Source organism: Gadus chalcogrammus, chromosome 20 (genome assembly GCF_026213295.1).
Source record: "Gadus chalcogrammus isolate NIFS_2021 chromosome 20, NIFS_Gcha_1.0, whole genome shotgun sequence".
Taxonomy (NCBI): Eukaryota; Metazoa; Chordata; class Actinopteri; order Gadiformes; family Gadidae; genus Gadus; species Gadus chalcogrammus.
Window position 1 is genome coordinate 21803388 of NC_079431.1, and position 17826 is coordinate 21821213.

Consider the following 17826-nt stretch of genomic DNA (forward strand, 5'->3'; position numbering starts at 1 on the left):
CTGGTTGAACGATCTATTCTTGTCCTTTCCCTCTTGAATAATGATTAAATCCGTCGGGCGATGTGGTCCCAAACGTTTTATCTCCAACTTCTGTTCAAGTGCTAAATCTCACATGAGACAGATACTCAACACGATTCATCATTTAATGAATGAAACGTCCATTTGTTGTTATTTACTGTAACAGTAACTGTAACAGTAACTACGTTAGCCAGCTAGCTAGATCTGATCGGCTCCCGCCGTAAACCCCGCCCTTTCTACAAATCAGCCAATGAGAAGAGCTTTGGGGCGCTAAACTTCCAATATCATCCGACTGCAGACACAAATGGGCGTTCCCGTGTCGTGGGCGTTCTCGTTCACGCAGACTAAAACGCCCCCCCGGCGTTCTCGTTTACGCAGGCTGGAACGCCCAGTTCTTCTTCGTCGATCTAGTAGTATGGGCAGCATAAAACTGACGTTAGCGCCCCCTTCTTCTTCGATCTTGTTATACGGGTACGTTAGCCAGCTAGGCCTACAGAATGTTAGCTTACATTTATGCGTCGGATCTCGGCCCAAACTTTGCATCAAACTTGATGCAACACGATCATTACAGGGAGGCTCCATGATCTCATGTTCATTATCTTCTGGGTTAGTATAGGTAGGGTATTAGATATAAGTGAGATGTTTGATATAGTTGTTTAAGAATATGCCCAAATTAAATAATGAATAGATTAAAATAACACTTGGGACATTATGCAGTTCAAATCCAGTTACCACCAGACACTATGAAGGCTCAAACAGTAGACCATTTGACTCCAAGTGTTCACTTACTTTTCCCACTGAATGTTTTCAATAAAGACAAAATACAGTAATTGCTCTGTAACAATTAACCTTACAACATACATCGTAGGCACAAATGCATGTTATACATCGTATAGCATTCGTCACAAAAACAAAAAAGAAAGGAGTAATAAAATACCAGCATTTCTGGGCAGATACATTTACTACAGTAGTATGTACATTTACAAATGAAAGGGATTGCAAAAAATGACGTCCCAAATAAAACGAAAAAGGAGTAATAGAAGAACATTATGCTAGGCAGACATCTTTTATGACAAACCTGCCATATGCAACGTGCCTCAGTACCAGAGGTGCGCTTGGCCAATTCTTTTTTGAGAAGCCTTTGAGGCGTAGCGCAAGGCCACTGCCACAGCCTGCATTGTTGTAAATCTTTCTAACCGTTATGTATATGAGATTGTCTTTATTAAGCTTAATGTCCCCTGCCAAACTGTCATTTATATATATGGAAGGATGGAGAGGCTTGATTAGTTCTCGGAATGTGTTTGAAACCCTGTTGAACACGCCACGCATCGCCATGTCCAGTCTCAGCGTCTCTTGTACAAATTGCTGAAGGACTTCGGGTGGTAAGAATGGCCTGTCCTCTGTTGTGCCAGATTGGAGCGTGTGACTGAGATGGGGAGATGGAGAGGGTGAGCTTGGTGTGCCAGCTAGTCCTGCAGGGCTAGAGAGAGCGAGAGAGCCGAAAAAGAGTGAAGGAGAGCGAGAGAGAGGGAGAGAAACAGGGATTATAATCAACCTTCAATTCAATCACACAAGCCCAGACCAACACTACCCACACCATTAAACAAAAAGGCAATCACTGATCGATCAAAAGTCTGAGAAAGAGCAAGAGAGAATATACGTAAATAGAAAAGTATGGACATAGTATGCAATACCTATCACTGCTTAGTGATTGGAAGGTGTGACTGAGATGGGGAGATGGAGAGGGTGAGAAGGAGCCAGCTAGTTCTGCAGGGCTAGAGACAGAGAGACAAGTGTATTGGCTACGATCTTCGTGAGCACAAAAAATAAATAAATAGCAACATGGACACAGTATATAAACCTTTCAAGCATAAAGGTCTCCAACAGCTGTCCACACCACCACCTCCTGATAGAGAGCATGTCCCCCTGAAAAGTAAAGTTATGCATTAAATGACTTCATAGCCTGATACAAATCCATGTTACAGTACTGTTTAGCAGTGTACTATGGCAGTGTAAATTAAGATGTAGCCATATCCTCCCGTAAGTGCAGTACCTGAAGACAAAGTAATGTGTATGACCTATGATGCATGTTAATTGTAGCCTCCAGTAAGGATGACTAAATTATTAAAAGCCTTATATTTCATGCTACACATCTGATTGAGATTTGAAAGAACTCACCTCACTGAAATCATATTGCTTTTGAGGGTAGAATACATTGCGTACTGAAATTAACATACAAATGAGTTAGTTGTTTTGCAAACTAGTCATCAGTCATCATTTCTGAAAATAATGCATCTCACCATCAGCATAAACACCCCACAGCTGTTGCTCTGATACTGGTGAGGTGCGTCCTGTGGTGGTAAAAGGGGAATGTGATTTGTCAATGATTCTTATTAGTATATAATGCCTATAAACTATAAAGTGATATCCACCCTCATTTTGTAGCTACATACAAAAAGTGCACAATGCACTTTCAACAAGCATTTAGCAGCAACCAGGGCCCATCAGCGTCACATAGGAACACTTCATTAAATCATAATAAACAATCTAGAGGCCTGCCTGTCTACCAGTGAATGCTACTACTAGATGCAATGAATCGTGCGCCAGCCACACGTTTTACCTCGTCAGCCAAGTAAAGTCCCTTCCATGGTCCATTGGACAAAGCATGTGCCAGGGTACTGAAAAGGTTTGGAAGACGTGTAAGTTGCAATTCATATGCATCATCATCAACACGCATTCAGTACACACTACGCTTCGATTTCACCCAAGGAGGTAATAAAGTAGTAACTTCGGGCACATCTGTCATCTGTTTTTCAGAGTGCTAACGATCTTTATTCATTCGTTGCCCCGCGACCGAAATGACAGAATTCTCTGATATGCCATGCATGTAAACATACTAGTTATTAGTTTAGACGTTTACATGCAGTTTAATCCGATGCGTGTGTCACCACAACGAAGCAGAGTGGCCGCGATTTCATGCCTCTTACCATGCCAGCTGACACCTTAACATCCAACTTAACAATGTACTTTGGTAATGTTAACCTCACAGTAAAATAATCGGCAAAGCCTTCGCTGCAAACTTTACCCTACCTACAAACCGTCTTAAACGATGCTGATTTCTGAATAGTATATGCAACGTTTATGGACGAGATAGCATAGCATTCGCTGCTACCGAACCATGCTTGTCACGAGTATTTATATCGGATTCGAATTCGGATACAACGATACCACAGCTAAATCAGTGATTTAAATGAGAATGCTTCACAGCCAATCTTGTCAAATAAACAATATCATATTTACTGACAATCTCTCATCATAACCCTTTCGTTTTTCTGGAAAGTTACTACGAGGTAAAACCGCCAAAAAAGGAAGGGTAGCATACCTTGCGAAACTCACTCACCTCTTCTTGATTGATCGATGAAACGCAACAGGAACGCCTGATGGGCGTTTTTGTGTCACGACGGGAACGCCCGATGGGCGTTTTTGTGTCATGACGGGAACGCCCAAGCCTGCAGCTGGACCCTTCTCTAAACTTCTGGCCCCACCGCCGAAACAGAAGCGGGCGCTGCGCACGCGCTTGCTCGCGCAACAGCACCAGTTTTCTACACTGCAGCAGACGGGGCCATCTCGGCTGTGCCCCACCGAGCGGAAATGACGAGACGGAGCAACGAACTATTTCACACACAACTACTACACTACAACAATTGCGTTCATCAAATTAAAACTGCGGACATGTAATTAATTATTAACAATTAATGTATTATTAACTTATGCTCAATGACATTTTTGAAAAAAAAAAGAAAAGTATAATCGTGCCCTGCACGGCAGCGTTCTCTGGTGGGGACGTGCCCCACTGGCCCCTAATGCAAAGACGCCACTGGTCACAGCTCATCTTGAGCATAGATGTCTCCTGGTAGCGGGGTCCTCCCTATGTTCCCCGGGTCCTATGTTCCCCGGGTCCTATGTTCCCCGGGTCCTATGTTCCCCGGGTCCTATGTTCCCCGGGTCCTATGTTCCCCGGGTCCTATGTTCCCCGGGTCCTATGTTCCCCGGGTCCTATGTTCCCTGTTTTTCCCAAAAAGGGTCCTATGTTCCCCTGTAGCAATACATACCGGGGAGTAGGGCTGGGCGATATGGGCCAAAATGAATATCTCGATATTCTTTTACTATATCTCGATACACAATATATATCTCGATATATTTTGAATCTCCTCTAGAGCACATCATAAATGCTTGATTCAACCATGTCTGGCATAATGTTACGTCAGTAATAATTCTAGTATTCCTGAAATATAAGTCTGCATGTAGATTACATGAAACAACATATTGTTTAAACTCATTAGTGCTTTCTATTGAAACAATTTAGAACTTGCACATAAGAAAAGGAAAATCACAGCAAGTTAGATTTACCAACACAGCATTTATTCAAACCGTTAATTATTTATGAACTGTTTGCATAATAATTATTATATATACACTGCCAGACGACGGATCCAATGCTATTCTTTTTCAAAACCAAATCCTCAGTTTCCATCCTTTTTTCTCTCTCTCGCTGTTCTCACTCACCGGTCGGAGGTACACACACCTACAGCAGCGTGCCGTCCAGACTACGTCACACACGCGCGTCCATGAGAATCTCGCGGACTCGCAACGGGCGGGGGGAGTGAGTGTGTTTGTGCCATTGCATGTCTTTACCTTTTGTGGAAGACGGAGAGACGTCGGAGGCGCACAGAGCTTTTGGCCGTGATATTATACAATTATATTAAATTATATACTATTATATATAGAGCTCCGGGAGTCGCAAACGGCAACAATCACTTTCTCCTCCATGCTGCAGTTCACCCCGGACTGCACTGCACTGAGTTGGCCGGTTGAACGCTGATTGGCTGTGTCCGCCTCCGGATGGCCGTAGCGCGGGGAGCTCTCGTAGGGATTAGGCTTCTCTGGGTTTGTTTACCGGCGTTGCTATGGTTTCCGGTCTTGTGTGTTCTAACGGTTTATTAGGTAGGCCTATCTAATATATCTCTCTCTAATCAATACTTCATTCACTGCCTCTTCCGTGGTCATTACAATATTATGAATAGGCTGCGTCGGGTCCTCCGACGTCTCTCCCTCTTCCACAAATGGTAAAGACATGCAATGGTGGTTATCTGGCCGGAATTTGGTAGTACTAATGGTGGAAAAAGTAACAGACTGGGGAACATGGGACCCTTTTTGGGAAAAACGGGGTACATAGGACCCTTTTCTTAAAAGGGTCCCTATGTTCCCCAGTCTCATAAAAAGAGGGGAACATAGGACCCGGGGAACATAGGACCCGGGGAACATAGGACCCGGGGAACATAGGACCCGGGGAACATAGGACCCGGGGAACATAGGACCCGGGGAACATAGGACCCGGGGAACATAGACACGCTCCCCTGGTAGCCACGGTACTGCCCATCTTGTGCTGGGTAATTATCTAAGAAAGAAAGAGAACAACATTAGCAAAGCAAGAAAAATTATGCCTTGAATAGCCTACACAGCATACAACATTACACAGGCTTCAAGCTAACGGAACGTAGCCTAACGTAGCTCTGCCAATAAGATCGGGTACTTTTTGATAACTACATTGTCACGTTCCCCGGGACTCAAACTATTGTAGCCAATGTTTTAGTAATAAAACAACATCACTTACTCTATGCTCAGACGTCTGTTTTTCCTGTCGGGCTTAGGCTGGCGTTTCCAGTTCACTTTCTGGGTCCGGAAATATGTATCCCATCTGTTCAGATGAAGCGTAAAGCCTAGGTGAGAAGTTACACAAACGGCCCCGTCCTCGCCAGATTCAGCCATTTATTAGACGAAACTGGCATCGCTGAAATTCAAGTACTCTGTGTTAGTGTCTATAGGCGAAAAAGAGCAAACCGGCGCGCTCTGGCTCCTCGTCCTCGGCAACAGGCAATGCTTGTTCAGCTGCATCCGCATCAGCCTCCTCCTCTCCTATTTGTACGAGTCTATTCTGGCTCGTACAAATAGCCCTAAATGTCCGAATCCAACAATAGATTTTCAAAATCCACTTCGGCTGTTTCACATTGCAAAATTGTTCTCTAGCTAAGCGGTGAAGAAGCATGGCGGACATTGTGTTTGCATCTCGTAGCCTACGCGAGCTCCCGCCCCCCCCTCATTCCTTATTGGTGTTCTCACAAACTTGCGGAACCATTGGTTTGTATGCCGCCTTCAAAGCAGCTCGGAGGTTCGGAAGGTCTTACGTGTCTTTACGTAAACCTTCCCTTCTTCCGAAATAAGAGTGTTCAGGAAACGTTTGTAGGACATGACATAAAACCGGAAAAACCTGATCGTTCGTGAGACTAGACTTCATAATAACAACAAGTATGGATGCCTGCAGGGACCTCTTTGCGTTCTTTGCTGAATCAGATGAATCCGTTATTAGGACTGCTTGCGATGGTTGAACATGAGGGGGAATTTATCAGTTGATGTTTATAATCTAAGCTATAATGTATCGTCGCTTAGTGCTTGCTGCAAGTTCACTTTAGTCTATCAATGAAATGGGCAGCCATTGTTGTGACGTCAACTCTGAGGCTCGGGTTGCTCTACTTCCGCACGAATTTCCGAGGGAAATCTCAGATTTAACAGAGTGTTCAAGGTGATTTCCTCCTATTTTAAGGTCCCAACCTCCGAAATTCCAGGAAACTCAGACTGTTTTGAAAGCACCAGTAGTCCTCGCCCCTGCTAGCAGGCAAGCAAAGTTTTACTGAGATGAACGCGTCATTTGACGTCATCTCAGGAGAAAATTAGATCAGGAAAGCTGGGCCAAGGGAAGACTGGGTTAGACTGAGGGAAAAATAAAAATAAAATTACATTACAATAGCGATTTTATAATGATAGAACGCCGGTTCTGAATCGGTAAAGTATCCCTTTAAACATCCAAAAATTAGAGGGACAGACGTGTATGTAGAGCAGGCAAGCCACTATTTAATCATTCAGCACCATTCATCCAAACGGACCCAGAGTGATTTCAGATCAATGTCATTGATGATAAGAGTTAGGCGTTTGGCTCTAGGGGGCTCAGGTTACAAGGACATCGGGAATCGAATGCGGAGCCCTCTGGCTGCTAGTCAAACACCTTGGCCACAAGATCCTCCTTACCAACTGCTGCACCTGGTTTTTTAAACACAAGTTATTAACCTTTTAATAACAATGAATGAATTCCCTTTGAACCAAATCACCTGAAAGTGAATAGAGGAACAGGCTTCAGACTGGTTTGGTGTATCAGTGTGGAGTCATATGCGGACATTCGTGTTGTGTATCCTACAATTCGCCTTCACTAGGCAAGCTGGTTCTGTTTTTGTTTATTTTGTTCTATAGTTGATCAACTCCACTGTGGGCACGGGCACAGTCTCAATCAAACCGCTGACGTTTCTATGGCAACCTGCAACTATGTGCCGCACTCACTCAAGGACATTGACCTTCACTGGGCTGGACTCCCCTGGGCTGGACGCACAAACACATACACATGCATTTGAGCATACACACACACACACACACACACAATCACAAACACACACACACACACTCACACACACATGCATGTACCCAAACACACAAGCACACACACGCTCACACATACACGTAGACATGCATGTAACCACACACACAAGCATACACTCACGTGCATGTAACCACACACAAAAACAAACTCACACCCCCACCCACACACACACACACAACCCTTTGTGCTTGCTTGCATACAAACACACACACGCACACGCACACACACACAAGCTTAGTCAATGAGAATATGACAATGAATGTGAAAGAACCTGATGATTTTAGTGTTAATTGCGCCTTGGTTACCAGCAATTATATTGCACTGAAAAACATACATGGGGACATTTTCACAAATAAAGAAATATTCTGATGGCTGAAGGTAAATTCATACAGAGAAACATGTCATAAGGATTTGTGACCGGCGTTGTGTATTCCTGCCTGACCACACATATTCATGACAGATGCTACTATGTTCAGTTCTTATCTTGTTACTCTGTTTGTGTGTTGACGATGTAGTTGTTAGTATTTAAGCGCCATGGTAACAGGTCGGTCATGAGCAGAATCAGGACCATCTGCTGTGGGGGGAACACGTGGCAGGGCTTTTGGTTTAGTGTCTAGGGCTGGTTCCTTGTTCCTAGTACTCACCTCCGTTCAAAACACACTGGACAGAAGCTTTAAAGTAATGTACACTTTCATTAGTACCTATGGGCTGAAAGCCGCTCTGTAGGGAACAGGCCTTTCAATGTCAAATCAAATGCAAGTGTACATATCTATATGTGTATATACATATATATAGGGTAATATATAGGGTTTTATATATATTTATATATGTATATATGTAGGGCTTCGTACATAGATATTAGGGCCCGACCGATTCATCGGCCTGCCGATTTAATCGGCCGATTATAGCCTTTTTGAAAATAATCAACATCTGCCAAAAAGACGCCGATTACAACCGATTTTTTTTTTTTTTAGAAATGTTATTGCGCTTAGTATCCTGCAGATTGCGCTCCTACTCGCCTTGCTAACTAACAACTTTAAATGGAGTAAAAAAGAGGAGATTGAATTTTATCGTACAACATGAAAGCACGCTCGCTCAGGCAGCTGCGCACTCACCTCACCAATGTACACAAGACGCGTTGTTTGAGCATGTTGTGCCTGTTTTTCTTTAGGTCCCAGGCCACGTTAATTTGTTATACTGTAGACACGTACTGCTCAGCACGCACGTGTTAGTCACTGCTCACGAGCGCAGCACATTAGGAGTTAGTTATTTATGTTACATTTTACATTACACTCATTTTTGAGTGTAATGTAAAATGGTTCTGCATTCAATTCACATATTCGTCAAAAGTGTTTAAAGTATATTAAAGGTATCAAAAACTACGTTTTATAGGCTTTTTTTTTGTTTCGTTTTTAATCGGCCGATTAAATCGTGATCGTAATTTTTCTCTGAAAATAATCGCCATCGGCACTCAAAAATCAATATCGGTCGGGCCCTAATAGATATATGTATATGCGTATTTAGGTAGGCCTGCATATATCAATATCTGTATATATATTTTTTGTATATGTGTAGGCCAATGTATTTTTATATATAAACATTTATTACTATGTGTAGGCTTAAATATATTCATATAAATTTATATATGTATGGATTGACATGTGTCCCGAGAGGACCCACTATATTGATGCACCTAGCCGCTCCAGAATCACTCATGAAAAGGACACAAAACCACACTGTCAACAAGGTTACCTTACATATATATGGGGACCTTACATATCTTATTATGTGGTAAATTGTCCTCCTCATCCTCATCGTCATCCGCTTATCCGGGGTCGGGTCGCGGGGGGAGCAGCTCAAGCAGTGGTAAATTGTGTGCTTTAGATATACTATTATGTGGAAATGTATGTGCCTTATATATCTTATATCATATAGGCTACCTTAATATATCTTATGTAGATATTTAGAAGCACTCGAGATGTCTGTGTCTTCAAAATGTGATCAATGGTAAAGAGCACATGGACGGGGGAAGACATGGGCTGCATAAGGGGGCCACTGTGAGGAATACAAAGAACGTGTCTCTGTAAGCCCCATGATATGACCACCATACGTTGAATATAGCGTGTGATCCTAAGGAGAACACAAACATATTGCAAACCTATGATGGCTGTTGCATCAGCTCAAGCATTATGTGCCGCCCTGCGGGTGAAATAGGAAAAGTACCCAGAGATGTATAACAAAAGAACATTTGTAGAGAAAAAGTATGGAAACACAGACTGCTAGATAACATCGGGCACCCGCCTGTATTGGGCGTAGACAAAAGCTGGACTCGGCATAAAAAGAGAGTGAAGGCCGATATATGCTCTGTTTTAGACGTAACGCGTAAGCACGTAAGATACATAACCCCCCCTTGTGCGGTAAAATATCCCCCCTTACGTGTTTAAGTGCGTCGCCCAGAATTCCTGACTATGCGACTAAAACACTACGGCCCTACGCAGCTCGCAAAGACTGTGATTGGCCAGCTAACCACATCCTTTCAGGAGTCACATTTCCGGTTTTACAGCATAATAGCGCCATTTTTAAAAGGCAAGAATTTTGAAGAAGGAGAAGAAAACACAAGAACGAATTATGATAATTATAAATATAAACAAGCCAGCGATTTCCACTTCCACGCCCACAGATTTGTTCGTTGCTCCCCCTACTGTTCTGGCGGAGAATCCCCTTGCAACACGCGCAATCCTTAAGGAACCTTAAAGGAACCGTAAATCAAAACTTGTCTAAAACAAGTCCCTTGTGTAAATTACGTGCTTACGTCTCTGCGTCTAAAACGACCCTAAATCGGCCTTGATTCAGAGGGTTCGAGGGGACAGAGACAGAGAGAGAGAGAGCTTCTTGGGTTAGTTAGCTGACCACCTTCTTAGGATGGGGCCGTATGATCAACTGTCTTCTGCTTTTCTGCTCTTAGAACTTGACACTGAAAAGTGTCTGGGGAATTTAGCAATAGCATTTTATTTTAGGAACTCTGACATAGCCTCTATTAGTTTATTCTAGCATCGGGCATATTCTTAAATTGTGGCTGAATAAGCTGGTGAACTGAGACAAGAAGTCCATATCAGTTATTCTAGCATGGGGCATATTCTCAAATTTTGGCTGAATAAGCCAGTGAACTGAGACAAGAAGTCCATATTTGTTTATTTTAGATTAAGACATAATCTCAAATTTTTTCTGAATAAGCGGGTGACTGAGATTCGAAGTCTGTCTTATTTTGATTTGGTTAAGATCTATTCCTTATTTTATCTTGTTTATCTTACATTTATATTTCCCTTTCTTTATCTTAATGGGCACTCTCTCAATCTACACTCAATTGTAGAAGATATTGTGTTAACCCTCATAGGGTGTTCGTGTTTTTGTTACACAGGAGGTGCTGCTGGGTCTGGTGGACCCATTGTATTTTAGGCCTTTTAATTCAACATAATCTAACTTTTTTTTTAAATACTCACCAAATGGTTACTTCAACCCAATTGCAAGTAATATAAACAACACATATGTTAAATTTGATCCCTTTACCTTTGTTAAATCACATTTATGAATAGAGGTGCCACTCGTTTTTGTTTCTTTTTGTATTAAAATGCAGCAAAATAAGGAAATGCCTCATAAAACAGGCATAACTGGGAAATAATCAACATCATTAGAAATTGAAACATACTCAATAACATCTGTCTGAACAACACATTAAAGCCTTTGAACACAGCCATTATACGTATATCAGACTATACCACACATGAGGGGCAGAGTCTCACTGTGTGTGTATTGCATATGTATTTTTTGCACTGGTTGCATGTATATTGTGTTTTTCTGTCCATCATGGGTCCACACACTTCACAGCGTTTCTTTTTGGCTGACGGGCTGGTCCTACATCTGGCTGCTTGCGGGTTGTTTCTGGGGCTGACTGCTTGCGGGTTGTTCCTGGGGCTGGCTGCTTGCGGGTTGGTCCTGGGGCTGGCTGCTTGCGGGATGGTCCTGGGGCTGGCTGCTTGCGGGTTGGTCCTGGGGCTGGCTGCTTGCGGGTTGTTCCTGGGGCTGGCTGCTTGCGGGTTGGTCCTGGGGATGGCTGCACGCGGGTTGGTCCTGGGGCTGGCCACTCGCGGGCTGGTACTGGGGCTGGCTACTCGCGGGTTGGTCCTGGGGTTGGCTGCTCGCGGGCTGGTCCTGGCTGCTCATGGGATGTTCCTGGGGCTGGCTGCTTGCGGGCTGGTCCTGGCTGCTCACGGGATGGTCCTGGGGCTTGCTGCTCGCAGGCTTGTCCTGGCTGCTGAAGGGCTAGTCCTGAGGCTCTTTTACGTTTCGGAGCTGGCTGATGCTCATCCTCCTCTTCAAACTCGGTGTCAGACTCTGAAATGTTATCCTCACTTTCCGAAACTATTTCCTCTGCATCACCATCAAAACCCTCTGTCTCTTCAAATATCAACTGTAGGGCAGTCTGAACAGAGAATCGCATTGCCATCTTGATCAGTTGTGGTATGGAACCACGCTGACAGAGCTTTTTTATAGTGTCAGGTGACAGTCCCCAAGCTTGATAGTGTTGGGTGCTCCAATTTTGCAACTTTGTGCGGGATGCACAAGGTTGCAAACAGTGGGTGCACACTGTGGGTGCTCACACCAAGGGCCCATTCACCTGCTTTACTCTTTCCCCCTCTCTCTTTCCCCCCCCCTCTCTCACACACACACACACACACACACACACACACACACACACACACACACACACACACACACACACACACACACACACACACACACACACACACACACACACACACACACACACAGAGGAAGAAGGGAAAATTAGGGTGCACAGAACCTATGATTTCCACACTTAAACAGCTCCGGGTCCACTGGACCCGAACACCCTGTGTGTAATATAAATGTGATGGGGGGGTATACAGGGGGAGTTCATTGAAAATGTTTTCTGATTCATGTTCCTCACAGAAAATGAGCCAAAGCCAATGAATCTTAGTTCAAAAAAATAATTATTTGTATCACTTTTATAAAGCTAAAAACTGAAAACGGGTCCCACAGACCCGAACACCTTATAAGGGTTAATGGACCTAAAATAAATCTACCTGACTACATTTGTAGAAGGTTAACTCTCCCAGCCGATCCCCTTATGGTAAGTGGCGATTAATACAAGCAATGGTTGATTGTGACTGACGTGTCTAGAGGGAAAAAAGGCAAACGTAAAAGAGGTCTTGATAATAAAAAACAAGGCAAAAGATACATCAGGGAAAAACTCCAGACTGAGACACTTGGTGCAGTGAGGGAGGGAAACAGCCTTTAAGTCCAACACGTCTATTATTTGAAGCATGTCTTTCCTGGGTGTGGGGCATTGCGGTGGATCGATGGACGGCAGGCGACCTGCTGTGCGCTACAGGCCCTCTCTGTACTCCAGCTCCCACTCTGTTTGTCAGGTGACTAATAAGCAACACGCGCTTCAGGTGTTGAAGAGGAGGTCGATAAGCGCCTCAAAAACAAACCTTTTTAAGTGATAACAATGAAAACCTTGCAGATCCGGTGTCCCTTACAACTCGGTTTAGGGGGGGAACCGAATCTGCAAGGAAAAATCTTTAATTTATTTTTCTTTAAGGGGCAATCAGAGGAGATGAGCGAGAGAGCAGCATGGGGCGCTCTGCCTCCATGTCGTCTCTGACGGAGCTGGACGAGGGGCCTTTCAGAGTATAATAAACAAACATTATGAAATATGAATTCAGCTTTTTGCTGTCAGCCATGCAAGCCAGTAAGATGTTCCCCATTCAGAGGATGTTGGGGCTCTCTGTGCTGGTGCCAAGAGGGGGTTTGAGGTTGGAACAAGGCCAAGCTGCCTCTAGTGATAAGATTCAGAGATATTAAAAACCCAATCCCTCTCCTTACAGCCCCTGTTGGAGTCAGGACAGGCTGGGAAGGTTTTGATGAAGGGGAAGAATCACACATTAATTTAAAGACATTGCAGAAAAAAAAGCTGTTACCAATGTAGATCCTTGACTTCCTGCCAAATGTGTAATGACTATAATTTGTTCTAATCTTGAGAAATTGGCAAAGGTATCGCAAATCAATTAGTTCACTGTTGAAATCACAAAGGACGGTAAATATCCTCCTTTACTGTACAAAGTAAATATTTACTGTGTTCTCTAGTCCCAGTTGGGATGAGTGGGATTAACATGTGTGATAACAATCACAGAGGACGGCCCAACATTTAAAGCAGATTAAAACTGTCTGTGCAGACACTGTAGTACTCTACACAGCACAGGTGTCAGTGCTTTCTGCCATTACATGGTTCAATCAAAACATATACGTGGCTTTCAAACATTAATTCTCCATCTTTGTCCAACCTGAACAGACAATACAGAGGGATTGTCAGGCTTTCGGTAGAAAAGGATCCAATCGCAGACAGAAGGCTTGGTTACAAGAACTTTCTCTGAGTTTATTCCCAGCAAGGCACAGGTATCATACAGGCACGATCCGACAGAGACTGAATGGGCACACTGAGCTTAAAGGTTGGGTACGGAATTAGCTTTTTTGGCCATTTTTGCAAAATTACTTGAAATCCTTATCATAACCCGCTTACAGCCACTGAGTTAGAAGTACTGACATGAAAATTAAACAAGTCAATCATCTGTGGAACGGGCAGGGCTCGAATAACTCCAGCCAATCATTTGGATTGCCACCTCGTTGCATTGGACAGTAAGTACGTCAATCAACGGTCGTACTGCACTCCCCCTCCCCCGCGCCCCGCGCGCGACCCCTTCGTGCAGTACTCGTGACCCAGAGCTCGTGACCCAGAGCAAGCTCCTGTTTGTTTTTATCCTGCGGTAGCTACTGGAACTAGTTAATCCACATTTGGACCTAGCAGTAAAAGACAATTTCCATGGCAGACAAGACGCCACCATCCCCACCACCACCACCACCACCACCACCACCACCACCACCACCACCAGCAAAGAGAAGGAAAACTCTTTTTCAGAGAGTAATTGATAATAAAAACGCTGAAAGAGAAAAACTGAAATCAAGAATAATCCTAGGCGCTGCTTTCGAACGTTGGCGGCAACTGAAGGACGAGAAGGGTCTAAAAACCGATGCTTGTGTGGCGGTTGACCTAGTTTCAAAGTTTATACCGTTTATACTCGGTAATACCGGTGTTGAGACGAGTGTATTACTCGGTGTGAAAATGTCCACACCGCGGCAACCCTAGTGAAAACCAGGACTTCCAATACAATTATATGAAACAAACATACATTTTCTAAAAATAGTAACGATTTATGTGACCGTTTAATGTTTATAACATCTGGTGCAACCATAGCCGCGAGAACGTATTCTCAGCAGGGGGTGCTGAAAAAAAAAAAACCGGCCTGCACTAGACTCGCAACTCGTCACATTGATAAAAAAAGATATATAGCAGCGCAGCTCAATTACACCAGTGCATGCGCGCACAGTTAAGTTTAGCGCACCACCGCTACCCTCACACTTTTTCATGTAACCTTTTTTCAGCACTAGGTCATATGAGCATTAAATAAATGCTGCGTCTCAACATGCCTTGGACAGCAGCGAGGATGACTCGCTTTGCCACGGGCCGAAACAGTTCGGAGCGACCACAGCCAGAGCGAACACAGCGGGGCAGAGGAGTGTCTTTGGTGTACACATCAGTACGGCCTATTTGCACTACTGTTTAGTGGCAATGCAGTGTTCGCGCTCGTGCATGATTGCGCGTCCAGGTACTTGGAATGGGTGGAGTCAGAGTCAGCGTTGAAGGAGAGGGGGTAGGACCATTTGAGTTGTGTGTTTTCAAAATCTGCTGGCGTTTCGCAAATCGCGTACCCAACCTTTAAGTTTAGCGCACCACCGCTACCCTCACACTTTTTCATGTAACCTTTTTTCAGCACTAGGTCATATGAGCATTAAATAAATGCTGCGTCTCAACATGCCTTGGACAGCAGCGAGGATGACTCGCTTTGCCACGGGCCGAAACAGTTCGGAGCGACCACAGCCAGAGCGAACACAGCGGGGCAGAGGAGTGTCTTTGGTGTACACATCAGTACGGCCTATTTGCACTACTGTTTAGTGGCAATGCAGTGTTCGCGCTCGTGCATGATTGCGCGTCCAGGTACTTGGAATGGGTGGAGTCAGAGTCAGCGTTGAAGGAGAGGGGGTAGGACCATTTGAGTTGTGTGTTTTCAAAATCTGCTGGCGTTTCGCAAATCGCGTACCCAACCTTTAAGCAGCCACAAACCAATCAACACACATTAGCAACAGGTGTGTTCACAAACTCAGGGGATATCAGCAAACCAAAGAAAAGCAGAGGCCTGTTTCAGGTAGCTGGTTTAATATACTCTGAGTTTAATCCTGCGCTCTGAGTTGGTTGACTCAGAGTTCAGGGTTGAAAAGCAACTCTGGGTTTTCGGTTTCAGAACAGGCGATCAGCGTTGGCTTAATCAACTCGGAGTGTGTTCACGCTGGGTTGGGGGCGTGCCTGTTGACTATAAAGAGCCATCATCAATGGATCTCTGATAACATGATCAAACATGGACCAAAAGCGGAGATCCACTTACTTTTCCCCACGGAATTGGAAATTCTAATGAACGCGTATGCCGAGCAGTTACCCCTTTAAACAAAAAAAAAACAATACCGCCGCGGCAGCGAGAGCGCGAGAGATTGCTTGGCATGAAATAGCTGAACAAGTCAATGCCTGTGTAAAATAAATTAGTAAAATAAAATAAGAGGTTAGTTTAATATCTTCCACTCATTCAATATGTAAATTTTATGTGTGTGTGTCAATTTACGCAACCCCAAGTTGCCCCAAGAGGACTTGGCAGCAAATGAAGATCAAGTACAAAAATATACGTAGTTCAAAAATGTAAACTAATGTTTACTTGAAATCAAATCAATTGTGCTGTTTTGCCTGCTCTACCTAATTTAACAGCTATTTTCAACATGTGATGGGCCTATATTTAAGCAGTAAATGTAAGTAGTACATTTCCCAGCCACCCCAACACTGCCAATAGTTAATAGGATTTAGATATATTAGAAGGCTACACCTAGGCAAAAAGCATTACATATATATATATACATGTCTTCAAAATTGCGCTTACTGAAATTTAGGGTAACATTTTTCCTCCATGTTAGCAAATCGAAAAAAAGCAGAGGCCCGGAAGACTGGAGGGGGTCCACCCCTGCAGCCTTCACAGAGGCTGAGGGGATGGCCCTCAGCGAACAGAGTATGCGTCCTGTGGCTGAGGGCATCCCTGGGGGGAGCTCCTCTGACCCCCCCCACCCTCCAGGATAGAAATGCCTTTATAAGAGGTTGGTTAATCAAAATAATTAAATACGTACACGCAACACAGCACGTTACAAATTGGATGGGGCAATATTCTGGCTCAAGTAATAATTTAACTGTCTAATCATCTTCTTCCAGTTACTGATGGCGTCATCGCCCTAGGCTACTTGAACCAGATGCCCTCACCAACCTTCATGCAATTGTAACAATTCAAAAGATGCAAAAGGATGCTTTGGAGATCCAAATTTTGGAACATAAGTTAAAGGTGGGTGAGGTGGAAACTGGGATACTGTTCCCTGCTCTAAAAACATACCCAATATGAATGACTTTGTGCTTTCAGGAAATAAAGAAATGCTCATAAAAAGTAGATTGTCTTTATTAGAACACGGGCTGTGGTGGGACAAGTTATTTTGTTGAACAGTTTACTCAAAGGGTTTTACTTCAGTGAACATTGCATACGATTATGCTGAGCATGTGCGTGTAGGGAAGAACAGCATCTGGTTAAAAGCAGTACCAGGGACTTTTCTGCCTTGCATTCTTAAAACGAGTTTCTTGACTTGCAGCAGTTATAGGTCCGTGGTTAGTCAGCTACTCTGATCATGGGAAAGCCACAACGTTAAAGTGACTGTAGTAGCCTACAGAGCGGGTGGGATGCACGGGGCAGATCATTCTACTCATGCGTTAATTGCGTCAAAAAACTTAAACTTAAACTTCAAGCATGCCCCCGGTGCGTTTGACAGTTAACATGGGGGCTGAGAAGGTGGTCTAAATAAATGATGGATTGCGCTTAAAAACGATAGCGCTCGTGAAGAAAATTATCAGGAAAATAAAGTATATCCAACCGGGGTCTTAATAATCGTTCCTCACGGAGATTCCTTCTGAGGATCGAAGCCTCTACGTACACAGGCTCTCGTAGAAAAGGACATGCCATTTCTAA

At 43.9% G+C, this 17826-nt stretch overlaps 2 long non-coding RNA genes across 3 annotated transcripts; both read right to left on the reverse strand.

Moving 5' to 3' along the window:
- Nucleotides 1-313: 313 nt before the first annotated feature.
- Nucleotides 314-3390, reverse strand: LOC130373503 (uncharacterized). 2 transcript variants are annotated; one of them, XR_008893520.1, is made up of 6 exons: nucleotides 2639-3390; nucleotides 2319-2369; nucleotides 2197-2240; nucleotides 1880-1944; nucleotides 1713-1793; nucleotides 315-1498 (listed from the first exon to the last, which is right to left on the reverse strand). It is a non-coding gene; the product is annotated as an uncharacterized LOC130373503 (long non-coding RNA). The 2 variants fall into 2 exon arrangements; XR_008893521.1 differs by having other exon boundaries at nucleotides 314-1498; nucleotides 2197-2369.
- Nucleotides 3391-5418: 2028 nt separating this feature from the next.
- Nucleotides 5419-6117, reverse strand: LOC130373506 (uncharacterized). The gene is made up of 3 exons (XR_008893525.1): nucleotides 5920-6117; nucleotides 5693-5776; nucleotides 5419-5476 (listed from the first exon to the last, which is right to left on the reverse strand). It is a non-coding gene; the product is annotated as an uncharacterized LOC130373506 (long non-coding RNA).
- Nucleotides 6118-17826: the final 11709 nt, after the last annotated feature.